The sequence below is a fragment of the Triticum urartu genome, chromosome 3 (genome assembly GCF_003073215.2).
Source record: "Triticum urartu cultivar G1812 chromosome 3, Tu2.1, whole genome shotgun sequence".
Lineage (NCBI taxonomy): Eukaryota > Viridiplantae > Streptophyta > Magnoliopsida > Poales > Poaceae > Triticum > Triticum urartu.
In genome coordinates this window covers 496,683,974-496,697,308 of record NC_053024.1, presented here as the reverse complement: position 1 = coordinate 496,697,308, position 13,335 = coordinate 496,683,974, and the positions used below count along the sequence as shown (strand labels likewise).

The 13,335-nt window shown below is 43.0% G+C and overlaps 1 non-coding gene across 1 annotated transcript; it reads left to right on the top strand.

Moving 5' to 3' along the window:
* Positions 1–9,126: 9,126 nt before the first annotated feature.
* TRNAS-CGA lies at positions 9,127–9,208 on the top strand. Its single transcript has one exon. It is a non-coding gene; the product is annotated as a tRNA-Ser (tRNA).
* The last annotated feature ends 4,127 nt before the right edge of the window (positions 9,209–13,335 follow it).

The window sequence follows — 13,335 nt, the reverse complement described above, 5'->3', positions numbered from 1 at the left end:
CTCTTCATTGTCCTTGATGTAGGTCCAGTTGACCCATCTCATATCACACACAATTGGCTTCTTGTCAAGCAAAACAGTCTCATAGAAATCTTGCTGCTCCTTGGTATGAAATCTGTAATCGACGGCAGTCCTTCTCCTAGAAGCATACGGATCTGCTTCTCTCCACTTCCTCAGCCCTGAGTCTCTCCTGAGCTTCATGTCCTCAGCCACGGGATGAGCATCGTTGTGGTCTGGGATCTTGGGCTTGAGCTTCCGAAGGACATTCTCTTCCTCTTCCTCTGCAGCTTCCGGCACTGGGGCCTTGTTCTTTTCTGCAGCAGGTATACTCCTTGTGTTTCTCTTGGGTGCACTCTTTGGCTTAGATGCAGCCTTGGGTGCTTCCTTGGGCTTGGATGCAGCTGTTCCTGACCTTATGGCATCCCATAAGTTTGGCTGCCTTGGGTGCTGGTGCAGCAACCTCTTCTTATTCCTCCTCATCCATGATGGAGGCCTTGCCAAGGACTCTAGCCGCAGTCTTCTTCACCCTCTCTTTCCTCTTTTTGCCCTCAGCAGCAATGGGCTCAATGGGAGCAGGTGCAGGCTTCTCAGTTGACATTCTGGCCTTTGACATTGGCTGCCTGCCTGCTGGCCTTTTGATCTTCAGCCCTGGCTTTGTGCCTTGAGCTGGCTCAACTCTCTTGGAGGTGGCTTCTTCCTCTGCCACATAATCCACATCTTCAGAATCAGAAGTTCTCTTCTTCCTTTGACGTGTGGCAGCCTTAGGCAGATTTCTGGGGGTGCTCCTGCTGCCATCATCTGAAGAACTTGAGGGACTAGTGCCCTCACTCATCACAACTTGCTGCTCAGACAAATTCTGGCTATCACTTTGATCAGACATGTTGCAAACTGACTGCTGACCCCTAGTTCGGCGGAGACTCGCTACGGCGGCAACGGCGGGGCAGAATTCCCGTTGACGGTGATGGAGACCAGCGACTGGAGGCGGCTGGCGGTGAGAAGACGATCCGGAGACCCAGGAGGCAGAGCGAGCTATGCGCGGGCGAAGAGGTTTCGGAGAAATTTCCAAAATTTTGCCCGTCACTATATATAGCCCGACCCTGTCGGTGTGACCGAGTGGAACAACTCGGTGGCACCGAGATGCAAAACTGTGTGCAGTTATTGCAACTTGGTGTGACCGAAAAGTTCAAATCGGTTGCACCGAGATCGAAAACCTAGATCAACTTAATGAACTCGGTAGGACCGAAAGTGGAGTATCGGTCAGACCGAGATTCATAAAGAGGTTTTGGAAGTTTAAGTCTATGACGAATCGGGGACTCCGAGCGCTCCTCACACAGAGTGGTTCGAATCTGACTTGATCAAATTTTGTGATGCAGCATGAATAGAGTTTGAGACGAGAAAAGCATAGATAGCTAGAGGAGGTACTTAGGCATTCTTGTCCATCCACTTGGCAAAAGAAAAAGGAACCAAACAATCAAAACAACAAGTGGATGTCCTTGAATGAGTAAATTATGCAACCAACATGCTCACACAATAAGATGGCAAATGAAATATGTGGCAAAGCATGCACAACCAATTCTAGCATCTATCAAGCAATTGGCGATGACTAGGTCATCTATATATGAGTATATTGACTTAGGAGTCAAATGAGAACATTTGATCATAGGTCATACTCATTGTTTAAGCACAAATGGGGTTACCACTTCTACATAAAGCGTTGTTGTGTTCACACCATTAGAGTTTCTTTAGCTCAATTTTAGAGTAAAGCTCCCCCTAGATGTGATATCCCCCCTAAGAGGGATGAACTAACCTTGGGTTTTGTCGATGATGACTTCATGTAGATGTTGAAGATGTGGATGCTCAATGTTGATGTAGATCACTTGGAGCTATCCATTTGAGTGAATTGCACTTTCAATACCTACATGGGTTAGTCCCACAAGGAACAAACAAGGATATCCATAGACATAGAGTGATGCACACACAAGATGATGTCCATGAAAAATTTAGGTTACCTTGTCCCTTGTCTTACCAACAAGAGGGTTTGTGACTCCTTGAACTAGTGCAAGATGTGGAAGTTGATTGCACTTGTTCTTGCCAAAATGATAAGAGTGAGGTATGTTGGTGGAGTCACCCTCGAGAACTCTCTAGTTCTTCTTCTTTTGGATCCACACCATCTTGATGGGAATCCTTGGAGTTGTAGTCATACTTGATGTAGTGGAACTTGAAGTAGTCTTGGGAATCCACTTGACTAAGGTCTTAGGGGCTTCTTCAAATGCAGCAATCTCCTCTTGAAAAGCTTGTCCTTGCCTTTTTGCTTGTAGTCTTGTGGTGGAAGATCATCTTGATCTTGTGTTCCTTTGAAGGAAGGGTCATACTTCTCTTGTTGAGGAACAAACTTTGTCTTGGGGTATTGATCTTCTTCCCATTCAACTCCATTGGCATTGAACTTTCGTTCAAAACCAACACCTTGATTCTTCCGGTGTATTCCTTGCTTGCGCACAATTTCCTCGAATTGCTTACTCCCGGCAAGGCTTTTGTACACTCCTTTCTCTATAATTCCCTTCAATAAGCTGTTTTCTTGCTCAAGTGTAACTTGGCTAAGAGAGTCATTAGTGGAATCAAGAGAACTACTAGAAGCAACAATATTGGATTTAGCATGATCATTGTTACTACTAGAGGAAGAATCTTTCTTATTCTTGTTACTAGTCTTGACTTGAGGCATGTAAGTGGATAAAAGTAAACACTTGGCAATGTGCGAAGAACTTTTCTTGCGGAGATCATCATTGATTGCTTTTAAGAACTCATGCTCTTGCTCAAGATTAAGCTTTTTCAAAGCGTAATTTCTCATGAGCTCTTAAAAGTTCTCGATGATCTTCGAAGATAGTTTCATGGGCTAACTTAAGAGTGTTTAGTTCTTTAGTTAGAGCCTCAATCTTCTCCTTATCATTGTCATTCGTTTTAGCATGATTAATTGATATTTCACCATAATATTCATCACTAGAGTTGTCAACAAGCAAATCATCATCACCTAACAAGTCATCTTCATCACTATTAAAGTCAACATACTCGGGGTGTGTTACCTTAGGACCTTTGGCCATGAAGCATCTTCCAATTCCTTCATTTGGTGAGTCAAATATGTCGTAGGAGTTGGTTGACACAAGTGCTAGACCGGCAACACCTTCATCTTGAGTATCTTCGGAGTCGGAGTGATAACTTCTCTCGGAGTGGCTGTCGGAGTCGGAGCCGGATACCCATTCACCAACATGAGCTTGATGTCTTCGTCTTGTGTAGCTCCTTGATGATTTTTCCTTCCTTTCCGAATCCTTGCTTCTCCGTGAGTATCTTCGTTCATAACGATCATCTCTACTCCTTCTCTCTCTGTGGTGCTTCTTTGCTTCTTCTTTTTGGAGAATCTTCTCTTCTCTTGTAGGGAGCCGTACACTCATTGGAATAGTGTCCGGGTCTTCCACAATTGTAGCAGTTTCGCTCTCGACTAGAAGATCTTTTGTCATTGTAGGACCTTGACTTGAAGCTTCTATCTTTGCTTCTACTCTTGTAGAACTTGTTGAAGTTCTTCACCATTAAGCTCAATTCTTCATTGAAGTTTGTTTCTCACTTGATGATGTAGGGGCTTCACATGAGGCTTTGTAGGCACCACTTGATTTGTTGTGAAGTTCCTCTTTATCCTTAAGTGACATCTCATGAGCAACAATTCTTCCAATCACTTCCGTTGGCTTGAGATCTTTGTAATTGGGCATCATTTGGATCAATGTGCACACGGTATCATATTTTCCATCCAAGGCTCTTAGGATCTTCTTGATGATGAATTTATCGGTCATCTCTTCACTTCCTAAGCCGGCGATCTCATTTGTGATGAGAGCAAGCCTAGAGTACATTTCAGCGACACCTTCACCATCCTTCATCTTGAACTTGTCAAGTTGGCTTTGAAGCACATCCAACTTGGATTCCTTGAACGGAGTCGGTACCTTCGTGCATATCAATCAAAGTGTCCCAAATTTCCTTTGCATTCTCAAGGCGGCTGATTTTGTTGAATTCTTCGGGCACAATCCGTTGAAGAGAATATCACAAGCTTGAGCATTGTATTGCAACATCTTCAACTCATCCGCGGTAGCTTCACGGTTTGGTTCTCTCCCATCAAAGAAGTCACCTTGCCAACCACACAACAATAGCCCAAACGGGGGGTTATGTCCAAGAATATGCATTTTCATTTTATGCTTCCAACTAGCAAAATTAGTACCATCAAAGTAAAGGAACCCTTACGGTGATAATTTCCCTCGCTAGACGCCATACTCTCCTAGGTTGTGAAACCAAGGCTATGACCACCAAAAGCTATGGAGATCAAGCAAATGGAGACCAAAGCTCTGATACCACTTGTAGGATCGAAAGTATGTCTAGAGGGGGATTAGACTACTTGACCAAATAAAAACTTAACCTTTTCCCAATTTTAGTTCTTGGCAGATTTTAGCTATTTTAGGACAAGTCAAGCAATCATCACACAATTCAAGCAAGCATGCAAAGAGTATATAGGCAGCGGAAAGTAAAGCATGCAACTTGCAAGAATATAAAGGGAAGGGTTTGGAGAATTCAAACGCTATTGGAGACACAGATGTTTTTCCCGTGGTTCGGATAGGTGGTGCTATCCTACATCCACGTTGATGGAGACTTCAACCCACGAAGGGTAACGGTTGCGCGAGTCCACGGAGGGCTCCACCCACGAAGGGTCCACGAAGAAGCAACCTTGTCTATCCCACCATGGCCATCGCCCACGAAGGACTTGCCTCACTAGCGGTAGATCTTCACGAAGTAGGCGATCTCCTTGCCCTTACAAACTCCTTGGTTCAACTCCACAATCTTGTCGGAGGCTCCCAAGTGACACCTAGCCAATCTAGGAGACACCACTCTCCAAGAAGTAACAAATGGGTGTGTTGATGATGAACTCCTTGCTCTTGTGCTTCAAATGATAGTCTCCCCAACACTCAACTCTCTCTCATAGGATTTGGATCTGGTGGAAAGAAGATTTGAGTGGAAAGCAACTTGGGGAAGGCTAGAGATCAAGATTCATATGGTAGGAATGGAATATCTTGGTCTCAACACATGAGTAGGTGGTTCTCTCTCAGAACATATGAGTTGGAATGATGTATGTGTTCTGATGGCTCTCTCCATGAATCAAGAGGAGGTGGAGGGGTATTTATAGCCTCCACACAAAATCCAACCGTTACACACAATCTACCAATCTCGGTGGGACCGAATCAGAAAACTCGGTCTGACCGAAATAGTAAACCTAGTGACCGTTAGGAATTTCGGTGGGACTGACATGCAACTCTGTGGGACCGATTCAGTTAGGGTTTTGGCATAACGTAATCTCGGTGAGACCGATTGCACAAACTCGGTGAGACCGAGTTTGGCAATTAGCTAACCAGAGAGTTGGTCGGGTAAACTCGGTGGGACCGACTCGCTCTTTCGGTGAGACCGAAAAGTTACAAGAAGGAAACAGAGAGTTTACATTGCATTCTCGGTGGAACCGATTCGCTCTTTCGGTGAGACCGAAAAGTTACGAAAGGGAAACAGAGAGTTTGCAACCCCATCTCGGTGTGACCGAGATCCTTATCGGTAGGACCGAATTGCTAGGGTTTGGCAGTGGCAAATTACAAGTGAAACTCAGTGGCGCCGGATTGGCAGAATCGGTATGACCGAGTTTGGCTTAGGGTTTAGGTCATTTGTGGCTATGGAAAGGTGGTTGAGGATTTTGGAGCATATCACCAAGCACATAAAGCAAGAGGCTCATTAAGCAACACCTCATCCCTCCTTGATAGTATTGGCTTTTCCTAAAGACTCAATGTGATCTTGGATCACTAAAATATAAAATGAAGAGTCTTGAAATTTTGAGCTTGAGCCAATTCTTTGTCCTTAGCATTTTGAGGGTTCCACTTTCACATCCATGCCATGCCAATCATTGAGCTTTCCTAAAATAATCATCTTGAAATATCATTAGCTCAATGAGCTATATGTTGTTATAAATTACCAAAACCACCTAGGGATAGTTGCACTTTCACCTGCGCACTTTGTCCTCACTCGTGCGCACCCAGGAGCTACTTCTCAGTTGGTCTCCCACCCTATAATTACTCCAAGGCAAGTACACTTCACTTTGGAGTTCTTTTCGAATGGGCTCCCGGAAAAGAAGGAATTCCTTGTTGACATGAGTAGTATATCATTCCTATTAAGCCAGGCTCTCACAATACTTAAGCCATATAATTGCAAATATTAACTCCAAATCTATATGTATGCAGTCATAGGCAATGCAAGACCTTATCACCCAAACAAAAAATAGGTATAGTCGATTACTTGCAAATCAGCTAGGTTGAGAAGGCATATGAGCCAACATATTTGCACCATTCAAGACAATAAATCATTGTTTCCATAGTGAACTATATTTATAAAGAAAGGTCTCAAGGTGCTTAAACACAGAAGGCAATTATGGAAGGTTGAATAGATGCACCAAGTTCAGGATTCAAGAACCAAGAGCAAGGTATGTCAATAACTAATCTGTTATTTGGGACATGGCTAAACGGAGTTGAGTCAAGTACAGCGGGACATATTCACTTTGGAGTATGTGCATTACTTTTGGCTATATGGAACTGCAGAAATGACATGATTTTGACAAACAAAAACTTATTAACTTTTTGCAGGTCATTTACAACGCTACTGCTTGGATCCGTACGAGGTCGTTACTTAGACCTGCGGTAGCCAAGGAGCTTATGGCTATTGGGTGCAACCGGTGGGAGATGGTAGCACGGGATATTTACGACCAGTTTGGATGAAGGTCCAATAATAGGGTAGGTGTTTAGTCATCTTAACATGTTTTTAGCATACCAAATCCACAAGTCCCTTGATATTACTTCTTCTAGTATGATTGTCGTACCGAAGGTCGTCAAACCCCCTGGTCCCTTTGGTAAAACCGTCATAGCATTTGCATTTGAACTCGGTTTCGACATTCTTGGGCTCGTCGGAGTCATATGAACGACGCTGATGCACATGTGGTTTAGATCTTGATTTGCAGCACTTTGGAAAAATGACTCTTTTTTACTTCGAAAATCACAAGTCTTGTGCTTGGATGTTCTCCGTTTGAGTTGCTTTCATCATGTTAAGTGCATGGGAGTTCCACAATGCCTAAAAACACACACCCGCCCACCCAGATTCAAGACATGGTACTTGATTTGGGTTTGTTGCATTAATTATACCATAGGGGCCTCCCTTGCAATCTTTGTAAAAAACCAATGCCTAAAAACACATAAAGACAAAGAAAACTAATTGAAAATAAAGATTATGCAATGCTTGTGGTGAAAAGAGTAAATACTAGAAATCATGCATATGAACATATAATTGGCTCAATGCGACATAATATACGGATATAATAGGAAACAAATGAGCTAAAAAATGCATAAAACATGAATCCACCAGTGACGGTGATAGGTGGTTAGTGGTCTTCGAGGAGGCATTGGTTGGCATGAGCTCTACACTTTTCTCATTTTGCTTGGTGATCTTCAAAGTCGGAGACGCCTGGCATCTACACAGGTGGTTGATTGTTCGACATGGGTTGTGGCGTCTGTGGTGACAAAGACATCGTTGGTGAAGTCAGATCGCTGGCTTGTGGTGGAGTGATGACAATGACGCTTGTGTTGACGTATAAATGTATTGCCTAGCCTCTTCCATCAGATTGGTCTTTTGGTTGCATTGGTTAGAGCATGCACTTCTACATAGTATCAGAGCCAGAAGGTCTTGAGTTCAAGAACCGATTGCCGTAATTAAATTGCAGCTCACTTTTGGCCCACGTTTAGGCCTGAGGGAGTCACACGTGAGGGGGGATGTTGACGTATAAATGTATTTCCTAGTCTTTTCCATCAGATCGGTCTTTTGGTTGTATTGGCTAGAGCTTCTACAGCTTGATCACAACCAGAATATATGTTTCTTCTCTATGGCATTTTGTATCTTCGCGTGGGTAGCTAGGTCGGTGTTGCCTTGTGTCGGTTGTTGTGATTGTTTTGTCCTGATTTTTTTGTATATAACTAGACAACTATCCTCTTCTTTTTAATGAATCGAGCTCCTTTAGGGCCGACATAAAGAAAGGTTTAGGTTAGGATTTTATCCTCTCACAGGGGCATCGCTCGGGGGAGGGGGGTTGGCGGTGCCTCCTCTTTGGACTGGTCTGCCTAGCTTCTATCCTCCTTGAATTTGTCCATCTAGACGGAGTCAATGGAGCTCCCCTGTCGTCTCCTTGTGACAACAAGATTAAGGTTTCTCGTTGTCCGCATGCATGAGTGAGATTTGGTGTCAGGCATCTCAGATTGGTTCATCGATTCAACGGTAAATGATGGCGACTGCAGCTTTAGGGCGTTGGCCCTTTGTACATGTGCACAAAGACTTTTCAGTAGTCATCGAGAAGGGGTCAAGTTGGCTCTGGTAGGGGAGCAGTGATACTGTCAGCAGCTTGCTCTGAGGACATTAGTGGTCGTGATGATGGACCCTTGATCAAATTTTGATGAACCCCGATATACATTTGACGTCAAAATTTTAGGGTAAACATGTGACGTCAGAGCGCATGGAAATTACTTGCTGCAGTGTGACAGTGCTTCTGACAATTTTTTTACACTACATGACAATTTTTACTTTAGAACAGGGCAAATCTTACACAACAGCATTACAAATTTAACAATTGTCATGGCAAATTTTTGGATGGTAAATTGGGGCGTTCGCTGGAAAACGTTAAAATCTAACGCCACAACTTTGTTATGTTTTCTTATACACATTTATAATAGATCACAGTCACTTTTTTGTAAAAACAAAAAACCTAAAACCAGGCTAAACAGAAAGCTCGTCGCAAAATCCTAGCCATCCATCATCATGTTTTTTTTTGCGAGTGCATCCATCATCATGTTAAATGTCGTTTCATTCGTCGGCAGGGAGTATAGTAAGTAAAGAAAAATAAAAATCTCATACAAGATGGCAAGAATACTACGAACTGGTGTGTCAAGAGAACCATTACTTGTGTGTGGTTAAGTTAGATATTGAACTAGGTAGGTAATTAGAAGAAATGTTACAGGATTTGTGCGGAGCGTCAATATGTCCGAGTGGTTAAGGAGACAGACTCGAAATCTGTTGGGCTTTGCCTGCGCAGTTTCGAATCCTGCTGTTGACGATTTTTTTCCTACAATACAGTAGGGTAATTATAATAGTACTATATATATATTTGAAACTGTACTCCCTAATTTAAAATTCTTTCATTCAATTGAGGTGCTTAATATTGAACTTGGTTCATAATTTTAACTCGGTCAGGTCAGCAGAAGTATTTACATGAAATGAGATCATGTAATCAGAAGAGACTAATTCATTTGGATTTATTATGAAGATACTTAAACAGTGGAAGATAGGTAGATCTACTGTGTTATGCTTAGTGAACGGATGTGAGTACCAACTGCAAAAAAAAACATAAGAAAGGGTTGAAACTTAAACCAAATACACACCAAATTCCCAGAAACAACACGTGTTGCTGATTTTATGTTCAGATATTTACCTTCCTCGAAAAGGCGCCAAAGGATTAATGACATCCTCGTACAATTTTTTGTACTTTGTTTCAATATCTGAAAAAACACTCTGAATATCTAGGTGCAACATAACAAAGGTCAGATTCTAGATAATATGAAGTAAGTAAAATCCATCGTAAGGATTCATATTTTATCCTTCTATGGTTATCTATAAACAATCTTTCGATACAATTGAACATTATCAGCTTTTTTTTTCAATTCTATAGCTAGCATATCATACTTCTCATTTAATCCCATCTGATCCTGGGATGCACAATAATGACAGTAAATGGTCAGCTATGATGCATTATCAGATTGGACGAAACAAAGATACATCATGGTTTGAATTAAACATAAGATGTCTACAACTTGAAGAAAATCAAGCAAAATGACCATCTCTACCTCCTCAGTTTGACGTGGTCGTGTATGGAAACAATCTCTATAACTGCAAACGGCCTTGAGCATGGGACACTGATCTTGATCTGGCGATGCATGCCTTGGATTAGTATCCTGGGGCATGTAGCAGAAACGGAGAAGTGGAGAAACACCTCGTAGTCACTGGCATTCACGCAGATCTCTGGCAGAACATCCATCCTGATAAAAGGACAATTATATGACAAGCAACCTCATGACCAGAGTCCAGTGCCTAGTTAGGGTGTTGGGACTAATTTGTTGTTGGACGACTATTACCAAATGAATCCAGCATATACACCAATTGCCGAGTCAAAAATAGGATGCAAGTTTCACCTGCGTAATTTTGATCCCACAATGGAATAAAAACAAAAACTCTAAGCTGGCTTTCCTACTTCTAGATCAGGGTTCTTCCCACCTTCCACGCAAGAGATGGCGAGTTCTTCGTGCAAAGCACAGCTGCGCGCTCAAGATCCTTGCACCCCACGAAGGCAAGGGGGTTGTCAATCGCCTTCTCGCCAATTGCAAGGATAACCTGCTACACGTAACGCAGTTTGATCGTAGGCAACACGAAGTTCTGTTCTACATGCCAGGCGGTTCGGATTAGATAAACAAACTACAAACTAATTTAAAAGCCAAACACACATGTTTCATACATAAAAAATGATACGAGTAATTATTACAGACCACAAAGAGACAATAAGATGAAGCATTCGATCCGCAAAAGTAGTTATTATAGTTCACCTCAAATCTTAACCAATCACGTCAAGCATGATTTCAAACATACAGCCCCCAACTTCAAAAAAGTTGAGGACAACAACTTGGTGAGACTTCAGGCAACTCTCAATGACGAATTCCTTCCAACCTTTCTGTAGATATAGTCGCCCATCAACACCAATACGGTACTCAACTGGTTTGGGGTGACCTTCGCCGAAAATGACTTGGAGAATACCCGCCTTCATTCCTAACATGGAGATAACTTATAGCTCGATGGGGGATTTTCTGCAAAAAATAATAATAAAATTGTTAGGGGACAACAATAGCAGTGCAGTTCCCATATTGTGGGTAGAGCAGAACGAAAGTATATGCAGTGCAGATGCAAGGCAGATGAAGTGCTCAATGGAGCCATAAGCAGTAAACAAACGTTCTACCTCCGTTTATTCCACAATTTCTGTTTTGAGTTACAAATATTAGCAACCGAACTAATATCTGTTGGGGAACGTAGTAATTTCAAAAATTTCCTACGCACACGCAAGATCATGGTGATGCATAGCAACGAGAGGGGAGAGTGTTGTCTACGTACCCTCGTAGACCGATAGCGGAAGCGTTATGACAACGCGGTTGATGTAGTCGTACGTCTTCACAGCCCGACCGATCAAGCACCGAAACTACGGCACCTCTGAGTTCTAGCACACGTTCAGCTCGATGACGATCCCCGGACTCCGATCCAGCAAAGTGTCGGGGAAGAGTTCCGTCAGCACGACGGCGTGGTGACGATCTTTGATGTTCTACCGTCGCAGGGCTTCGCCTAAGCACCGCTACAATATTATCGAGGATTATGGTGGAGGGGGGCACCGCACACGGCTAAGAGAACGATCATGAAGATCAACTTGTGTATCTAGAGGTGCCCCCTGCCCCCGTATATAAAGGAGCAAGGGGGAGGAGGCCGGCCCTAGGAGGGGCGCGCCAGGGGAGTAGGATTCCTACTCCTAGTTGGAGTAGGTTTCCTCCTTTCCTAGTCCAACTAGGAGAAGGGGGAAAGGGGGGAAGAGGGGAAGGAAGGGAGAGAGGGGCCGCGCCCCAAACCCCTTGTCCAATTCGGACTGGGCTTGGGAGGGGCGCGCGCCACCTCCTGGTCCTTCCCACTAAGACCCATTAAGGCCCATTGCTTCTTCCTCGTATTCCCGTAACTCCCCGGTACCTCCGAAAATACCCGAATCACTCGGAACCTTTCCGATGTCCGAATATAGTCGTCCAATATATCGATCTTTATGTCTCGACCATTTCGAGACTCCTCGTCATGTCCCCGATCTCATCTGGGACTCCGAACTCCTTCGGTACATCAAAACTTATAAACTCATAATATAACTATCATCGAAACCTTAAGCGTGCGGACCCTACGGGTTCGAGAACAATGTAGACATGACCAAGACATGTCTCCGGTCAATAACCAATAGCGGAACCTGGATGCTTATATTGGCTCCTACATATTCTACGAAGATCTTTATCGGTCAGACCGCATAACAATATACGTTGTTCCCTTTGTCATCGGTATGTTACTTGCCCGAGATTCGATCGTCGGTATCTCAATACCTAGTTCAATCTCGTTACCGGCAAGTCTCTTTACTCGTTTCGTAATACATCATCTCGCAACTAACTCATTAGTTGCAATGCTTGCAAGGCTTATGTGATGTGCATTACCGAGAGGGCCCAGAGATACCTCTCCGACAATCGGAGTGACAAATCCTAATCTCAAAATACGCCAACCCAACATGTACCTTCGGAGACACCTGTAGAGCTCCTTTATAATCACCCATTTACGTTGTGACGTTTGGTAGCACACAAAGTGTTCCTCCGGCAAACGGGAGTTGCATAATCTCATAGTCATAGGAACATGTATAAGTCATGAAGAAAGCAATAGCAACATACTAAACGATCGGGTGCTAAGCTAATGGAATGGGTCATGTCAATCACATCATTCTTCTAATGATGTGATCCCGTTAATCAAATAACAACTCTTTTGTTCATGGTTAGGAAACATAACCATCTTCGATTAACGAGCTAGTCAAGTAGAGGCATACTAGTGACACTCTGTTTGTCTATGTATTCACACATGTATTATGTTTCTGGTTAATACAATTCTAGCATGAATAATAAACATTTATCATGATATAAGGAAATAAATAATAACTTTATTATTGCCTCTAGGGCATATTTCCTTCAGTCTCCCACTTGCACTAGAGTCAATAATCTAGTTCACATCGCCATGTGATTCAACACTAATAGTTCACATTACCATGTGATTAACATCCATAGTTCACATCGTCATGTGACCTATACCCAAAGTGTACTAAGGTGTGATCATGTTTTGCTTGTGAGATAATTTTAGTCAACGGGTCTGTCACATACAGATCCGTAAGTATTTTGTGAATTCTATGTCTACAATGCTCTGCACGGAGCTACTCTAGCTAATTGCTTCCACTTTCAATATGTATCTAGATCGAGACTTAGAGTCATCCAAATCTGTGTCAAAACTTGCATCGACGTAACTTTTTACGACGAACCTTTTGTCACCTCCATAATTGAGAAATATTTCCTTATTCCACTAAGG